The 18,082-nt window shown below is 33.3% G+C and overlaps 1 pseudogene; it reads left to right on the forward strand.

Moving 5' to 3' along the window:
• The first annotated feature begins 880 nt into the window (after positions 1 to 880).
• Positions 881 to 13,632, forward strand: LOC142338079 (uncharacterized; annotated as a pseudogene).
• Positions 13,633 to 18,082: the final 4,450 nt, after the last annotated feature.

The raw sequence follows: 18,082 nt of genomic DNA on the forward strand, positions 1-18,082 counted from the left end.
AAAGATCTCAACAAATATTAGCATCAGACTATTTTTTTTTTGCTCGATACAGAACAAACAAAACTCAAGATTTTGTGAGTAGGCTAAAAAAATTGTATGATTTTAAAATAAATTTTACAACGTGGAAAATAAGAACTTGATTCTCCACCTTGAATTCATGTTTTCATAGAGATCTTAAGTGGCAGGTCGTATGTAAATTTTCATGTTAATTATTCAATTTCATCTATATTGACCGAACAAATTGAAAATCGACCACTAAAATTTCGAAACGTCAAAGGAAAAATTCTATGGTAGGACAACATTTCGTCAAAATAGGTGTGGTACACCACATGATGTGTGATACAGCACAAATGATGTGTGGTACAACTCGTTAAATGATGTGTGGTACAGTTAAGTTGTACAGTATATACGTTATAGCTGCAACTCAATACGTTCGATGAATGCAGGTGGCTGGAAATCAAACTGATTTATTGGTTCTATCGCAAACTTTGGCTTTTCAAAAATGAAAATTAGCTCGGTACATTCTATGCTGAAATTGTGCAAATCCCGACAACTAAAAAATTTTTAAGAGATAATATTGAGGTCTAAACACTTTTTCAGGAAAAAAAGTACCTGTAGAGGAAAAGAACTCGGTTTTAAAGGACTGCGCACCGCTGTCCAAGTTCCTTGTATTCCGAGGTGAACTGTGAAGCGAAATTGTGAATGGACCTGATGGAAGTTAATTTTAATTGTAATAACATATGGAACACGCAATCGCCCGGATTAGATATGGCTGCTTTGTTGGGCGTAATTCTTGCATATTTGTGAATGACGTCTTTTAAGATTTCACCAGAGAGTTGGTGATGGACAGAAGATCAAGACTTTTGCTATGAAAAGAGAAATGCTATTAATTGTAACCGAAGAGTTCCTTCCCGAGGGAAAGGTGTCGAGTCCAAGTCGTGTAAAAACTGGCTTCATGCAAAGTGTCAAATCATTGCTGACGCGGATTGTAAGAAAACGCGGGGTTTGAATTTTTCATCTTATTTTCGCAAAAAAGTACAACATAGAACAAACTTGAACTGAAATTATTCAAAAATTGCGTTAATAGCATTCTGTAATAATAGAAAATCCCGACAACTAAAAATTTTTAAGTGATAATATTGAGGTCTAAACACTTTTTCAGAAAAAAAATAAAAAGTGGAATCTTCAAATATAGCGGCACAAATATGAAAATCTGGGTATATTAATTTTAAATAAAGCATAATTGAAACTTAAAATGTTTATAAAATCAAAAATTCGCAAAAATTCATAAATTATAACCAATTACGTAGAAACAAAAATTTACTCAAAAAATACTCTAGATGCTTTGTAAACGTTTTTAAATCGAGTGTGCATTAATCTTAAGTTAATCTGACGGTTAATCAAAGTTTGCGAACGTTATCTTTTTTTTCTTTATGGATTGACATAATGTTTCTCTTGAAGTTTTTATATTATTACTCTTTATAGTAGTTATGAATAATAATGTAAAAACTGTAATGAACAAAGTTTCATAAAAGCTCAAGAATTGGCTACCTAATTGTTACGCGCTCTCCAAAACGAAATTATCGACTAAACAGTACATTGGAGCATTTAAAAGTAACCAGCGTATGAAAACAAGGAGGGAGACAATTAGCGCTTGCATCCCTTAGTTGATTATATGGGTCTTTCGCATTAGGTCCCACCAGAGATGAAAACGCCTAACCCTCCTAACACTAATGTCGAAAAAGATTGAGATAAATTTTCACCCACAGCTATTCTGCATACGCTATGTCTAATTCTGCATTACCTATATTACACGTTTTTTTTTACTGCATACGCTACCCTACTATCTACGCGATATTAACTTGACGCGAACGACGTGAAGTTCACTGCCATCATCAATTTTTTATGACGGCCGAACACTGGCGAAAATCCTTGAAACAAGTTTATGTTAACTTGCCCCAGAACAAATGGTTGTTCAGCGGACTAACAAACCCGTTCAAAGTAATGCATCAGATTTTGATTAAAAAACCGAACAAAAGCAGCTTTTTCAACCAATGGTTTTTTGGACGACACTTCTGTTGCAACAAGCTTAGTCTTCCAGCTAGCAACTGAGAGCTCAAATTGCAAGAACCATTACTACGCCTGCAATTGTGCTGACTGGGAAATTTGAAAACCAAGTTCATTAAGAAAACCGCCACAAAACATTGTCACAAACCCTAAGTAAAGCCATAACCCTAAGTTTTCAGTTTAGCGCCAACAGAAGAATTTATCTCAAGACAACAAAATTAAGTCAAGTCACACCGATCTCAAGGACGGGAAACGAGTTGACGTTAGTTGTTACCGAACTATTATTGGGATACGTTGCTGCTCGAAAGTATTAGGAAGTATCATTTTTAACGTGATCTATAATTCTCTCAAGGAAGAAAAAAAGAGAATCAACATGGGTTGCTGAAAAAAATTGTGAAAAAATATCAACTGCTGCTGTTCATTGACAAGTTATTTGAACTAAAGGATCAAGACCTGGAGGAATCATTGCTTTTTAAGTTGAATTTGCCAAAGCATTTGACACAATTCGGCAAAACAAGCTCCAAAAGGGGCTTCTTTTGTAAATTATGGCAAATTGATTGTTAGGGGACTCAAGACCGAAGCCGTCCAAGAGACAAAACATGCCTTTGTGGAATGACTCTATATTGTTGGTTCATTGGTTCATTGGCTCAGCATAATAATGTTGGTTCCTTAATCGGTGTTCAATTGCCGAAATTTGTTCTGGACGTCTTATCATTATATCCAAAGCATCCAGTCTGAGACAGAGTTGAAGAGTTTACTTAAAAATGGACGCTGAGAGCTAGCCGGTGGAATTATTCATAATAATTGAGAAATGTCAGAGCAGCTATAAAACCTATCACTTCGGAGGAAAATAAACAAATAGTGTTACTCTATTTTAAAGATCTTCACACCAAAAAAACCTGTAAAAACGAGGAAATTGCTTTTAAAGGACTGTACGCCGCTGACCAAGGGCCGTATATTCCGATGTATATTATGAACCCAATTTGTGAATAGACGTAACGAATGTTCATATTTATTGTAATAGCATATGGTACACGCAAATGCACGGCATTGATACCGGTGCTTTGTTGGCCGTAATTCTTGCATAATTGTGAATGGCGTATTTAAAAATTTCATCAGAGAATGATTGATGGAATCAAGATGAGAGCACTTGCTATGAAACGAATGTATATTATTTGTAACTGAAGCGTTACTTCCCGAGGGAAATGTGTCGTGTCAATATATTTTAAAGACTTGTTTCATGCAAAAATTCCATATTGTAAACACTGGCTTTATGCAAAACGTCAAAAAATTACCGAAGCGGTTTATAAGAAGACATGGGGGTTGTTTTTTTTATCTTATTTTTCCAGAAAAACGTAAAACAGAGGGCACACTTGAATTGAAATTATTCAAAAATTATGTTAATAGCATTCTGTGCACTGTAAAAGGTTGTCTTCAAGATTACCTTGCGTAGACGACTTCGCTTCTAAAAAATCTACCTTTCAATCTAAGAAGACACGACGCGACTAGAAACGTTGACTCGCTAGATCTGAACATAACGGTAAATGCCGACAAAAATCTGTCATTGGTACCAAACGTCTACTGGTGCTGGCATAATCTTCAATTTAATAAGCTGTTTATCAAAGCGACAAAAAAGGAGGTCCAGGCACCATTTAGAAGATTTTCAAAGTAATTCAGAGATTGATACTGTTATGTTGCTTTTTTGAAAAATCAGGAGATTCGGGAAAATTTTGAGTGTTAATCGAATATTGTTAACGAGAAATTCGATTAAAAAATAACAAACAAAAATTTAGGGCCCAACGTCCCAAAAAACAACATTCCAACGCGAATAAAGTTCTCAATAAAAATGAGCATAAGACAATGTTTTTTGCTCAATACAGAAAAAAAACACTGAAGATTTTGTGAGTAGACTAAAAAAGTAGTATGACTTTAAAATCAATTTGACGACTTGGAAAATAAAAATCTGTTTTTGTGCTCTGATTTCATGTTTTGATAGAAGTCTGAAGTGGCATGTTGTATGTAAAGTTGCATTTTAATTAATCAATTTCATCGATATTGACCGAACCAGTCTATATTGACTGAACCAGTCTACAACTTCATCTATGAATGCAGTTGGCGGGAATTCACACTGAAATGTTGGTTCTATTGCAAATTTTGACATAGAAAAATGAAAATTTTCTGGGTACATCTTATGTTGAATCTTTGCAAATCCCGACACCTCAAAAATTACAAGAGATATTATTGAGATCTAAAAACTTGTTCAGAAAAAGAAAATATAACTGGAAATTTCAAAAACTCCGCAATAAGTATGATAATCTGGGTATATTAAGTTTAAATAAAGCATTAAAAAAACTTAAACTGTTAACGGTTTCAAAAATTTGCTAATAATCAAAAATTTAAACTGATTCCATAAAACAACGAAATTTACTCAAAAAAATTGTAGATACTTTGTAAATAGTTTTGAGTCGAATGTGCATCAATGTTAAAACAACCTGACGGTAAACGAAAATTTTAAAAGGAACCTTTTTTCATTTTGGATGAAGATAAAGTTTCTCTTGAAACCTTTATTATAAATTTTCTTTATAGTACCTAAACAATGTAAAAATTACATTAAACAAAATTTCAGAACAGTAAATTGAAGCATTAGAGGTTTATATCAAGACTACCTTGCGTAGACGACTTCGCTTCTAAAAAATCTACCTATCAATCTAAGAAGACACGACGCGACTAGAAACTTTGACTAGCTAGATCTGAACATAAAGGTAAATGGCGACAAAAGAGCTGTCATTGGTATCAAACGTCTACTGGTGCTAGCATAATCGTCGATTTAATTAGCTGTTATCAAAGCGACAAAAAAGGAGTTCCAGGCACCATTTAGAAGATTTTCAAAGTAATTCAGAGATTGATACTGTTATGTTGCTTTTTTGAAAAATCAGGAGATCCGGGAAAATTTTGAGTGATAATCAAAAATTGTTAACGAGAAATTCGATTAAAAAATAACAAAAATTTAGGGCCCAACCTCCCAAAAAACAACATTCCAACGCGAATAAAAATCTCAATAAAAATGAGCATAAGACGATGTTTCTTGCTCAATACAAAAAAAACACACTCAAGATTTTGTGAGTAGACTAAAAAAGTAGTATGACTTTAAAATCAATTTGACGACGTGGAATATAAAAATCTGTTTTTGTGCTCTGATTTCAGGATTTGATAGAAGTCTGAAGTGGCATGTTGTATGTAAAGTTACATTTTAATTAATCAATTTCATCGATATTGACCGAACCAGTCTATATTGACCGAAGCAGTCCACAACTTCGTCTATTTTACCACTAAAATTTCAGAGCGTCAAAATAAAGATTCTACGGTGGGACAAGATCTTGTCAAACGATGTGTGATGCAGCACAAATGGTGTGTGGTACAGTTCGTCATATTATGTGTGGTTCAGCTATGTGGTACAATACATAAGTTGTAGCTGCAACTTAATAAAAGCGATGAATGCAGGTGGCGGGAATTCACACTGAAATGTTGGTTCTATTGCAAATTTTGACATACAAAAATGATAATTAGCTGGGTACATCTTATGTTGAATCTTTGCAAATCCCGACACCTCAAAAATTAAAAGAGATATTATTGAGATCTAAAAACTTGTTCAGAAAAAGAAAATATAACTGGAAATTTCAAAAACTCGGCAATAAGTATGGTAATCTGGGTATATTAAATTTAAATAAAGCATTAAAAAAATTTAAACTTCTAATGGTTTCAAAAATTTGCTAATAATCAAAAATTTAAACTGATTCCATAAAACAAAGAAATATACTCAAAAAAATTGTAGATACTTTGTAAATAGTTTTGAGTCGAATGTGCATCAATATTAAGTCAACCGAACGGTACACGAAAATTTGAAAAAGAACCTTTTTTCTTTTTGGATGAAGATAAAGTTTCTCTTGAAACCTTTATAATAAATTTTCTTTATAGTACTTAAATAATGTAAAAATTACATTAAACAAAATTTCAGAACAGTAAATTGAAGCATTAGAGGTTTACATCAAAATCTGATGCAACACATTGATCGGGTTTGTCAATCAGCACAACATCCATTTGTTGGGAGACAATTTAACTTAAACTCGTTTCAAGGATGTTCTCCGGTATTTGGCTGTCATAAAGGTTTGATGATGGCACTGAGTTTCACGTGGTTCGCGTCAAGTTAATATCGAGTAGACAGTAGTATATGCGGTAAAAAAAGCGGGAATTATAGGGTATGCAGATTTAAACATAACGTATGCTTAATCGATGTGCCTGAAGATTTATTTCGATCTTTTTCGATTAATCGACTGAGCGTCTTCACATATCTTTGATTTTTCCGGTTATAATCCCCGATCCCCCCACCCCCTTTGTGGTCAGTTAAACTATAGCACCCCAAAGTGGTAAAAATAACCCAATGGTGGCTACCTTTAGATCTGGAGGGATTAATGCCAAAGACGCATATCTTCAACTAAGAGATGCAAGGGTTAATTGTCTCCCTCTCGTTTTCATAAGCTGGTTACTTTTGAATGCTTCAATTTACTGTTCTGAAATTTAGTTTAATGTAATTTTTACATTATTTAAGTACTATAAAGAAAATTTTTAATAGAGGTTTCAAGAGAGACTTTATCTTCATCCAAAAAGAAAAAATGTTCTTTTGAATAAAATTTTCGTGTACCGTCAGGTTGACTGAAAATTGATGCACATTCGACTCAAAACGATTTACAGAGTATCTACAATTTTTTTGAGTAAATTTCTTTGTTCTATGGAGTTAGTTTAAATTTTTGATTATTAGCAAATTTTTGAAACCGTTAACAGTTTAAATTTTGTTAATACATTATTTAAAATTAATATACCCAGATTATCATATTTATTCCGGAGTTGTTGAAATTTCTAGTTAAATTTTCTTTCTCTGAACAAGTTTTTACATCTCAATAATATCTCTTGTAATTTTTGAGGTGTCGGGATTTGCAGAGATTCAACATAAGATGTACCCAGCCAATTTTCATTCTTGTATGTCAAAATTTGCAAAAAAACCAACACTTCAGTGTGAATTCCCGCCACCTGCATTCATCGCTTTTATTGAGTTGCAGCTACAACTTATGTATTGTACCACATAGCTGAACCACACATAAAATGACGAGCTTTACCACACACCATTTGTGCTGTATCACACATCGTTTGACGAGATCTTGTCCTACCGTAGAATATTTATTTTGATGCTCTGAAATTTTAGTGGTAAAATAGACGAAGTTGTGGACTGGTTCGGTCAATATAGACTGGTTCGGTCAATATCGATGAAATTGATTAATTAAAATGTAACTTTACATACAACATGACACTTCAGACTTCTATCAAAACATGAATTCAGAGCACAAAAACAGGTTTTTATTTTCCACGTCGTCAAATTGATTTTAAAGTCATACTACTTTTTTAGTCTACTCACAAAATCTTGAGTGATTTTTTTCTGTATTGAGCAAAAAACATCGTCTTATTGTCATTTTTATTGAGATTTTTTCTCGCGTTGGAATGTTGTTTTTTTTTGGGAGGTTCGGCCTTAAATTTTTGTTTTTTTTAATCGAACTTCTCGTTAACAATATTTGATTAACACTCAAAATTTTCCCGGATCTCATGATTTATAAAAAAGCAACACAAAAACAGTATCAATCCCTGAATTACATTGAAAATCTTCAATAAAATCTTCTAAAGGTGCCTGGAACTCCTTTTTTGTCGCTTTGATGAACAGCTAATTAAATCGACGATTATGCTAGCACCAGTAGACGTTTGATACCAATGACAGCTCTTTTGTCGCCATTTACCTTTATGTTCAGATCTAGCTAGTCAAAGTTTCTAGTCGCGTCGTGTCTTCTTAGATTGAAAGGTAGATTTTTTAGAAGTGAAGTCGTCTAAGCAAGGTAATCTTGAAGATAGCCTTTTACAGTGCACAGAATGTTATTAACATAATTTTTGATTAATTTCAATTCAAATGTGATCTCTGTTGTACGTTTTTCGGAAAAATAAGATAAAAAACAACCATCGCGGTCTTCTTAATTTTTTGACGTTTTGCATAAAACCAGTGTTTACAAGATGGACATTTTGCATGAAACAAGTCTTTAAAAGATATTGACACGACACCTTTCCCTCGGGAAGTAACGCTTCAGTTACAAATAATATACATTCGTTTCATAGCAAGTGTTCTCATCTTGGTTCCATCAATCATTCTCTGATGAAACTTTTAAATACGCCATTCACAATTATGCAAGAATTACGGCCAACAAAGCACCAGTATCAATGCCGTGCAATTGCGTGTACCATATGCTACTACAATAAATATGAACATTCGTTACGTCTCTTCACAAATTGGGTTCATAATATACATCGGAATATACGGCCCTTGGTCAGCGGCGTACAGTCTTTTAAAAGCAATTTCCTCGTTTTTATAGGTTTTTTTGGTGTGAAGATCTTTAAAATAGAGTAACACTATTTGTTATTTTTCAATTACTGCTCTGTCATTTTTCAATTATTCTGAATAATTCCACCGGCTAGCTCTCAGCGTCCACTTTTAAGTAAACTCTTTAACTCTGTCTCAGACTGGATGCTTTGGATCTAATGATAAGACGTCCAGAACAAATTTCGGCAATTGAACACCGATTAAGGAACCAACATTATTATGCTGAGCCAATGAACCAATGAACCAACAATATAGAGTCATTCCACAAAGGCATGTTTTGTCTCTTGGACGGCTTCGGTCTTGAGTCCCCTAACAATCAATTTGCCATAATTTACAAAAGAAGCCCCTTTTGGAGCTTGTTTTGCTGAATTGTGTCAAATGCTTTGGCAAATTCAACTTAAAAAGCGATGATTTCTCCAGGTCTTGATCCTTTAGTTCAAATAACTTGTCAATGAACAGCAGCAGTTGATATTTTTTCACAATTTTTTTCAGCAACCCATGTTGATTGTCTTCTTTCTTCCTTGAGAGAATTATAGATCACGTTAAAAATATACTTTCTAATACTTTCGAGCAGCAACGTATCCCAATAATAGTTCGGTAACAACTAACGTCTACTCGTTTCCCTTCTTTGAAGATCGGTGTGACTTGACTTAATTTTGATGTCTTGAGATAAGTTCTTCTGTTGGCGCTAAACTGAAAACTTAGGGTTTTTGCTTTACTTAGGGTTTGTGACACTGTTTTGTGGCGGTTTTCTTAATGAACTTGGTTGTCAAATTTCCCAGTCAGCACAATTGCAGGCGTAGTAATGGTTCTTACAATTTGGGCTCTCAGTTGCTAGCTGGAAGACTAAGCTTGTTGCAACAGGAGTGTCGTCCAAAAAACCATTGGTTGAAAAAGCTGCTTTTGTTCGTTTTTTTTCAATCAAAATCTGATGCATTACTTTGATCGTGTTTGTTAGTCCGCTGAACAACCATTTGTTCTGGGGCAAGTTAACTTAAACTTGTTTCAAGGATTTTCGCCAGTATTTGGCCGTCATAAAAGTTTGATGATGGCAGTGAGCTTCACGTCGTTCGCGTCATGTTAATTTCGCGTAGATAGTAGGGTAGCATATGCAGTAAAAAAACGTGTAATATTGGTAATTCAAAATTAAACATAGCGTATGCAGAATAGCTGTGGGTGAAAATTTATCTCGATCTTTTTCGACATTAGTGTTAGGAGTCGACTTAGCGTTTTCATCTCTGGTGGGACCTAATGCGAAAGACCCATATAATCAACTAAGGGATGCAAGCGTTAATTGTCTCCCCCCTTGTTTTCATAAGCTGGATATTTTTAAATGCTGCAATGTACTGTTTAGTCGATAATTTCATTTTGGAGAGCGCGTAACAATTAGGTAGCCAATTCTTGAGCTTTTATGAAACTTTGTTTATTATAGTTTTTACATTATTATTCATAACTTCTATAAAGAGTAATAATATAAAAACTTCAAGAGAAACATTATGTCAAACCAAAAAGAAAAAGATAACGTTTGCAATTTTTTCATTAACCGTCAGATTGACTTAAAATTGATGCGCACTCCATTTAAAAACGTTTACAAAGCATCTAGAATATTTTTTGAGTAATTTTTTTTCTACAGAATGTTAGAATTTATGAATTTTTGCGAATTTTTGATTTTATTAATATTTTAAGTTTCCTTCATACCTTATTTAAATTTAATATACCCAGATTTTCGTATTTGTGCCGGAATATGTGAAGATTCCAGTTTTTGTGAATATGTGAAGATTCCAATTTTTGATTTTATTAACATTTTAAGTTTCCTTTATACCTTATTTAAATTTAATATACCCAGATTTTCATATTTGTGCCGGAAAATGTGAAGATTCCAGTTTTTATTTTTTTTTCTGAAAAAGTGTTTAGACCTCAATATTATCTCTTAAAAATTTTTTAGGTGTCGGGATTTGCACAGTTTCAGCATAGAATGTACCAAGCTAATTTTCATTTTTGAAAAGACAAAGTTTGCGATAGAACCAATATTTCAGTTTGAATTCCTGCCACCTGCATTCATCGAGCGTATTGAGTTGCAGCTATAACTTATTTACTGTACTACACAATTGTACCACACATCATTTGATGAGCTGTACCACACATCATTTGTGCTCTACCACACATCATGTGGTGTACCACACCTATTTTGACGAGATGTTGTCCTACCATAGAATCTTCCCTTTGACTTTTCGAAATTTTAGTGGTCGATTTTCAATTGGTTCGGTCAATATAGATGAAATTGAATAATTAACATAAAAATTTACATACGACCTGCCACTTAAGATTTCTATGAAAACATGAATTCAAGGTGGAGAATCAAGTTCTTATTTTCCACGTTGTAAAATTTATTTTAAAATCATACAATTTTTTTAGCCTACTCACAAAATCTTGAGTTTTGTTTGTTCTGTATCGAGCAAAAAAAATAGTCTGATGCTAATATTTGTTGAGATCTTTTCTCGCGTTGAAAGGTTGTTTTTTTTCGGGAGGTTCCGATTGAAACTTCTGTTTAAAATTATCTGCATATTTAAGAAGCGCTAAGACCTGTACAGATAACGATATTCTACATGGTGACATAGTGTAACTCATGTTCTACGTTAGGCTGCATGTATAAGGAGCGTTTATAACATGCGATGAAACGGAGCTTAAACATACAAAAGAGAAAAGGGAGAAGAAAAAACGGAAAAGAAAGAGAGTAAAGAAAAAGAGAAAAGAAATCGAGAAACGAAAGACAGAAATGAAAGAAAAGGAAAAAAGAGAAAAGCAAAAGGGAAAATAGAGAAAAGCAAGAGAAAAGCAGAGAAGACAGACAAAAAGGAATACAGAAAATGAACAGAAAAAGAGGGAAAAAATAGAAAAACAAAAGAGAGAAAAGACACAGCGAAAAGCAAAGAAAAGAAGAGAAGAAAGAGAGAAAAGAGAAAAAAGGAAAAAAAAGAGACAGGAAAAAATTAGAAAAGAAACGAAACAGAAAAAAGAGACAGAAACGAAAGAAAGAAGATAGAAGGAAAAAGGAAGGCAGAAGAAAAAGAAGAGAAAAAACCAGAGAAAAGAAACAACAGAAAAAAGAAAAGCAGAAAAGAAGAACAGGAAAAAAGAAGAAAGAAGGAGAGAGACAAGAGAGACGAAAACGACAGAGAGAAAAGTTAAAAGCAAGACAGAAAACCGAGGGATAAAAGAAAGGCAGAAAAGAAAGAAACCCAAGAGAAAGGAAAAACAGAAAGAAAAGAGAAAAGAAAAAAAACCTAAAGAAAAAACGAAAGAGAGGAACCAAAGAGAGGAACAAAAGAGAGAAGAATGAGACGGAAAAGAAAAAAAGAACAGAAGAGAAAAAGAAAAAAGAATAAAAAATGAGAAAAAAAAACAAAAAAGAGAAGGGCAGAAAAAATAATAGAAAAAAAAGAGAAAAGAAACGAGAGAGAAAAGTAAGGAGGAGAAAAGAGCAGAAAAAAGAGAGGGAAAAAAGAGAAACAAAAGACGCAAAAGAGAAAAACAAAGTAAGAGAAAAGCAAGTAAGAGAGAAAAGACAGAAAAGAAAGAGAAAAGCAAGAGATAAAAAGAAGGAAAACAGAAAAGAAAGCGAAAGGAAGGAGAAAAAACAAGAGAAAAGGAAAGAAATAAGACAGATAAGCAAGAAAGACAAATGAAAAAGAAAATACAACACGGAGAAATGAAAGTGAAAATCAATTCAGAAAAGAAAAGAAAAGAGAACAGCAGGAGAGAAAGGAAAGAAAGAAAAGAAAAAGGAAGGCAGAAAAGGAGAAGGAGAAGAGAAGGAAACAATAGAAAAAAGAACAAAAAAAAGAAAAAGAAAAGAAGGACGGAAACAAAGGACAGGAAAGAAAGTGAAAAGCAAGACAGAAAAGAAAGAGAGCAAACGAAGAAGAAGGGCAGACAAGGAGAAAAGCAAGAGGTAAAGAAAAAACAAAGGAAAGAGAAAATAACAAAAAACTAAAGAAAAACCGAAAAGAGGAACGAAAGAGAAGAATGGGAGAGAGAGGTAAAAACGAAGAACAGAAAAACAGAGAAAAGAAGGTGAAAAAATGAGAAAGTAAACAAACAAAAGAGCAGAAAGGCAGCAAAAGAAGAAAGGCAGACAAGCAAAAGACAAAAGAACACAAAATAAAGAGGGAAGAGCAAAGAAATACAGAAACGAAAGACGAGAGAAACAAAAGAGAAAAAAAGAGAAAAGAAAGCCAGTAAAGAAAGAGCAAAGAAGATAAAACGATAAAAGCAGACAAAAAGAAGTCAAAAGCGAAAGAGAAAAGAAAGCGAAGAAAAAAGAGAAAAGGACAGAAAATATAGAAAGGTAGCGAAACGAAAGAAAATAAAGAAAAAGAGTAAAGAAAGCGAAAAACAAATCAGCGAAGAAGAGAATAGAAAAAGAAGTAAGAGAAAAGCAAGCGAAAAATTCAAAGAAAAGACAGAAAAGAAAGAGAAAAATAAACGATACAGAGAAAAGAGACAAAAGAAAAAGATAAAGAGAAAAGAAAAGGCAGAAGAAACACAGAACAGAAAGAGAAAAGCAAGAGATAATGGAAATAAAGGAAAGAAAGAAGAGATGAGACAGGCGGACGAAAAAAGAAAAAATCTAATAGAAAGACAAAAGAAACAGAAGGGAGAAAAAAACAGAAAAGAAAGAGAAAAGCAAGACAGAAAAGAAAGACAGAAAAAAAACAGAAAGGAACGACAGAAAAGAAGGAGAAAAGCAAAAGAGAAAAAAACCGAAAGGAAAAAAGATACGAGAAACTAAAGAGAAGCGGAAGAGGAACAAAGAGAAAAAATAATGAAAAAGAAAGACAGAAAAAAAGAAGAGAAAACAAAGAGAGAGAAAAGAAAGAAAAAGACAAATGAAAAGACGGAAAAGGAATATACAGAAAAGAGGGCAAGAAAAGCCAACAATTTTTTGTTCAACCACGTTTTCTGCTTTACCATTTTGCATATTTAAGAAGCGCTAAGACCTGTACAGATAACGATATTCTACATGGTGACATAGTGTAACTCATGTTCTACGTTAGGCTGCATGTATAAGGAGCGTTTATAACATGCGATGAAACGGAGCTTAAACATACAAAAGAGAAAAGGGAGAAGAAAAAAACGGAAAAGAAAGAGTAAAGAAAAAGAGAAAAGAAATCGAGAAACGAAAGACAGAAATGAAAGATAAGGAAAAAAGAGAAAAGCAAAAGGGAAAATAGAGAAAAGCAAGAGAAAAGCAGAGAAGACAGACAAAAAGAAATACAGAAAATGAACAGAAAAAAGAGGGAAAAAATAGAAAAACAAAAGAGAGAAAAGACACAGCGAAAAGCAAAGAAGAGAAAAGCAAAGAAAAGAACAGAAGAAAGAGAGAAAAGAGAAAAAAGAGACAGGAAAAAATTAGAAAAGAAACGATACAGAAAAAAGAGACAGAAACGAAAGAAAGAAGATAGAAGGAAAAAGGAAGGCAGAAGAAAAAGAAGAGAAAAAACCAGAGAAAAACAACAGAAAAAAGAAAAGCAGAAAAGAAGAACAGGAAAAAAGAAGAAAGAAGGAGAGAGACAAGAGAGACGAAAACGACAGAGAGAAAACATAAAAGCAAGACAGAAAACCGAGGGATAAAAGAAAGGCAGAAAAGAAAGAAACGCAAGAGAAAGGAAAACAGAAAGAAAAGAACAAAAACCTAGAGAAAAAACGAAAGAGAGGAACCAAAGAGAGGAACAAAAGAGAGAAGAATGAGAAGGAAAAGCAAAAAAGAACAGAAGAGAAAAAGAAAAAAGAATAAAAAATGAGAAAAAGAAACAAAGAGAAAGGCAGAAAAAATAATAGAAAAAAAGAGAAAAGAAACGAGAGAGAAAAGTAAGGAGGAGAAGAGCAGAAAAAAGAGAGGGAAAAAAGAGAAACAAAAGACGCAAAAGAGAAAAACAAAGTAAGAGAAAAGCATGTAAGAGAGAAAAGACAAAAAAGAAAGAGAAAAGCAAGAGATAAAAAGAAGGAAAACAGAAAAGAAAGCGAAAGGAAGGAGAAAAAACAAGAGAAAAGGAAAGAAATAAGACAGATAAGAAAGGCAGACAAATGAAAAAGAAAATACAACACGGAGAAATGAAAGCGAAAATCAATTCAGAAAAGAAAATAAAAGAGAACAGCAGGAGAGAAAGGAAAGAAAGAAAAGAAAAAAAGGCAGAAAAGGAGGAGAAGAGAAGGAAACAATAGAAAAAAGAACAAAAAAAAGAAAAAGGAAAGAAGGACGGAAACAAAGGACAGAAAAGAAAGTGAAGAGCAAGACAGAAAAGAAAGAGAGCAAACGAAGAAGAAGGGCAGACAAGGAGAAAAGCAAGAGGTAAAGAAAAAACAAAGGAAAGAGAAAATAACAAAAAACTAAAGAAAAACCGAAAAGAGGAACGAAAGAGAAGAATGGGAGACAGAGGTAAAAACGAAAAGAACAGAAAAACAGAGAAAAGAAGGCGAAAAATGAGAAACTTAACAAACAAAAGAGCAGAAAGGCAGCAAAAGAAGAAAGGCAGACAAGTAAAAGCCAAAAGAACACAAAATAAAGCGGGAAGAGCAAAGAAATACAGAAACGAAACACGAGAGAAAAACAAAAGAGAAAAAAAGAGAAAAGAAAGCCACTAAAGAAAGAGCAAAGAAGATAAAACGATAAAAGCAGATAAAAGAAGTCGAAAGCGAAAGAGAAAAGAAAGCGAAGAAAAAAGAGGAGAAAAGGACAGAAAATATAGATAGGTAGCGAAACGAAAGAAAATAAAGAAAAAGAGTAAAGAAAGCAAAAAACAAATCAGCGAAAAAGAGAATAGAGCGAAAAAGAGAATAGAGAAAGAAGTAAGAGAAAAGCAAGCGAAAAAATCACAAAAAGACAGAAAAGAAAGAAAAATAAACGATACAGAGAAAAGAGACAAAAGAAAAAGATAGAGAAAGAAGGAGAAAAGAAAAGGCAGAAGAAACACAGAACAGAAAGAGAAAAGCAAGAGATAACGGAAATAAAGGAAAGAAAGAAGAGATGAGACAGGCGGACGAAAAAAGAAAAATCTAATAGAAAGACAAAAGAAACAGAAGGGAGAAAAAAACAGAAAAGAAAGAAAGAAAGCAAGACAGAAAAGAAACAGAAAAAAACAGAAAGGAACGACAGAAAAGAAGGAGAAAAGCAAAAGAGAAAAAAACCGAAAGGAAAAAGATACGAGAAACTAAAGAGAAGCGGAAGAGGAACAAAGAGAAAAAATAATGAAAAAGAAACAGAAAAAAAAAACAGAAAACAAAGAGAGAGAAAAGAAAGAAAAAGACAAAGGAAAAGACGGAAAAGGAATATACAGAAAAGAGGGAAAGAAAAGCCAAAGAAAGGACGGGAGAAAGAGCGATACAGGAAATACAGAAAGGAAAAGAAAAACGAAAGAGAAAAGCAACAGAAAATAGAAAGACACAAAAGAGCAACAGAGAAAAGCACGACAGAAAAGAAAGACAAAAGCAAAAAAGAAAAACAGCAAAGAAAAAGATGCGAAACTAAAGAGAAGCGGAAGCGGCACAAAGAGAAAAAAGAATGCGAAACAGAAAGAAATAGACAAAAGAAAGATAGAAAAAAGACTGAAAAAGAGAGAAAAGACAGAGAAACGAAAGAAAGAAAAGACAAAGACAAATGAAAAGACAGAAAAGAAAAAGAAAGAAAAGAGAGAGAAAACAAAAAACACAAGAGAAAAGAAAGGCAGAACAGAAGAACAGAAAAGAGGAGAAAGAAAAAAAAAGACAAACCAAAGACAGAAAAGACAGACAGGAAATACAAAAAGTGAGAAATGCAAGAGAGAAAAGCAAGAGATGTACGAAAGAGAGAAAAGAAAGAAGAGAACAGACAGACAGAAAAAAAAGAAAAAAGCGCATAGAAAGAGAAAAAAAGAAACAGAAGGGAGAAAAGAAAGACAGAAACGAAAGAAGGAGAAGAGAAGGAAACAATAGAAAAAAGAACAAAAGAAAAAGAAAAGAAGGACGGAAACAAAGGACAGAAAAGAAAGTGAAGAGCAAGACAGAAAAGAAAGAGAGCGAACGAAGAAGAAGGGCAGACAAGGAGAAAAGCAAGAGGTAAAGAAAAAACAAAGGAAAGAAAATAACAAAAAACTAAAGAAAAACCGAAAAGAGGAACGAAAGAGAAGAATGGGAGAGGTAAAAACGAAAAGAACAGAAAAACAGAGAAAAGAAGGCGAAAAAATGAGAAACTAAACAAACAAAAGAGCAGAAAGGCAGCAAAAGAAGAAAGGCAGACAAGTAAAAGCCAAAAGAACACAAAATAAAGAGGGAAGAGCAAAGAAATACAGAAACGAAAGACGAGAGAAAAGCAAAAGAGAGAAAAAGAGAAAAGAAAGCCACTAAAGAAAGAGCAAAGAAGATAAAACGATAAAAGCAGATAAAAAGAAGTCGAAAGCGAAAGAGAAAAGCAAGCGAAGAAAAAAGAGGAGAAAAGGACAGAAAATATAGATAGGTAGCGAAACGAAAGAAAATAAAGAAAAAGAGTAAAGAAAGCAAAAAACAAATCAGCGAAGAAGAGAATAGAGAAAGAAGTAAGAGAAAAGCAAGCGAAAAAATCACAAAGAAAAGACAGAAAAGAAAGAGAAAAATAAACGATACAGAGAAAAGAGACAAAAGAAAAAGATAGAGAAAGAAAGAGAAAAGAAAAGGCAGAAGAAACACAGAACAGAAAGAGAAAAGCAAGAGATATCGGAAATAAAGGAAAGAAAGAAGAGATGAGACAGGCGGACGAAAAAAGAAAAAAAATCTAATAGAAAGACAAAAGAAACAGAAGGAAGAAAAAAACAGAAAAGAAAGAAAGAAAGCAAGACAGAAGACAGAAAAAAAAACAGATAGGAACGACAGAAAAGAAGGAGAAAAGCAAAAGAGAAAAAAACCGAAAGGAAAAAGATACGAGAAACTAAAGAGAAGCGGAAGAGGAACAAAGAGAAAAAATAATGAAAAAGAAAGACAGAAAAAAAGAAGAGGAAACAAAGAGAGAGAAAAGAAAGAAAAAGACAAATGAAAAGACGGAAAAGGAATATACAGAAAAGAGGGCAAGAAAAGCCAAAGAAAGGACGGGAGAAAGAGCGATACAGGAAATACAGAAAGGAAAAGAAAAACGAAAGAGAAAAGCAACAGAAAATAGAAAGACACAAAAAAGCAACAGAAAAGCACGACAGAAACGAAAGACAAAAGCAAAAAAGAAAAACAGCAAAGAAAAAGATGCGAAACTAAAGAGAAGCGGAAGCGGAACAAAGAGAAAAAAGAATGCGAAACAGAAAGAAATAGACAAAAGAAAGATAGAAAAAAGACTGAACAAGAGAGAAAGGACAGAGAAACGAAAGAAAGAAAAGACAAAGACAAATGAAAAGACAGGAAAGAAAAAGAAAGAAAAGAGAGAGAAAACAAAAAACGCAAGAGAAAAGAAAGGCAGAACAGAAGAACAGAAAAAAGAGGAGAAAGAAAAAAGAAAGACAAACCAAAGACAGAAAAGACAGACAGGAAATACAAAAAGTGTGAGAA

The sequence above is a fragment of the Convolutriloba macropyga genome, chromosome 4 (genome assembly GCF_964194025.1).
Source record: "Convolutriloba macropyga chromosome 4, txConMacr16.3, whole genome shotgun sequence".
NCBI classification, from domain to species: domain Eukaryota; kingdom Metazoa; phylum Xenacoelomorpha; order Acoela; family Convolutidae; genus Convolutriloba; species Convolutriloba macropyga.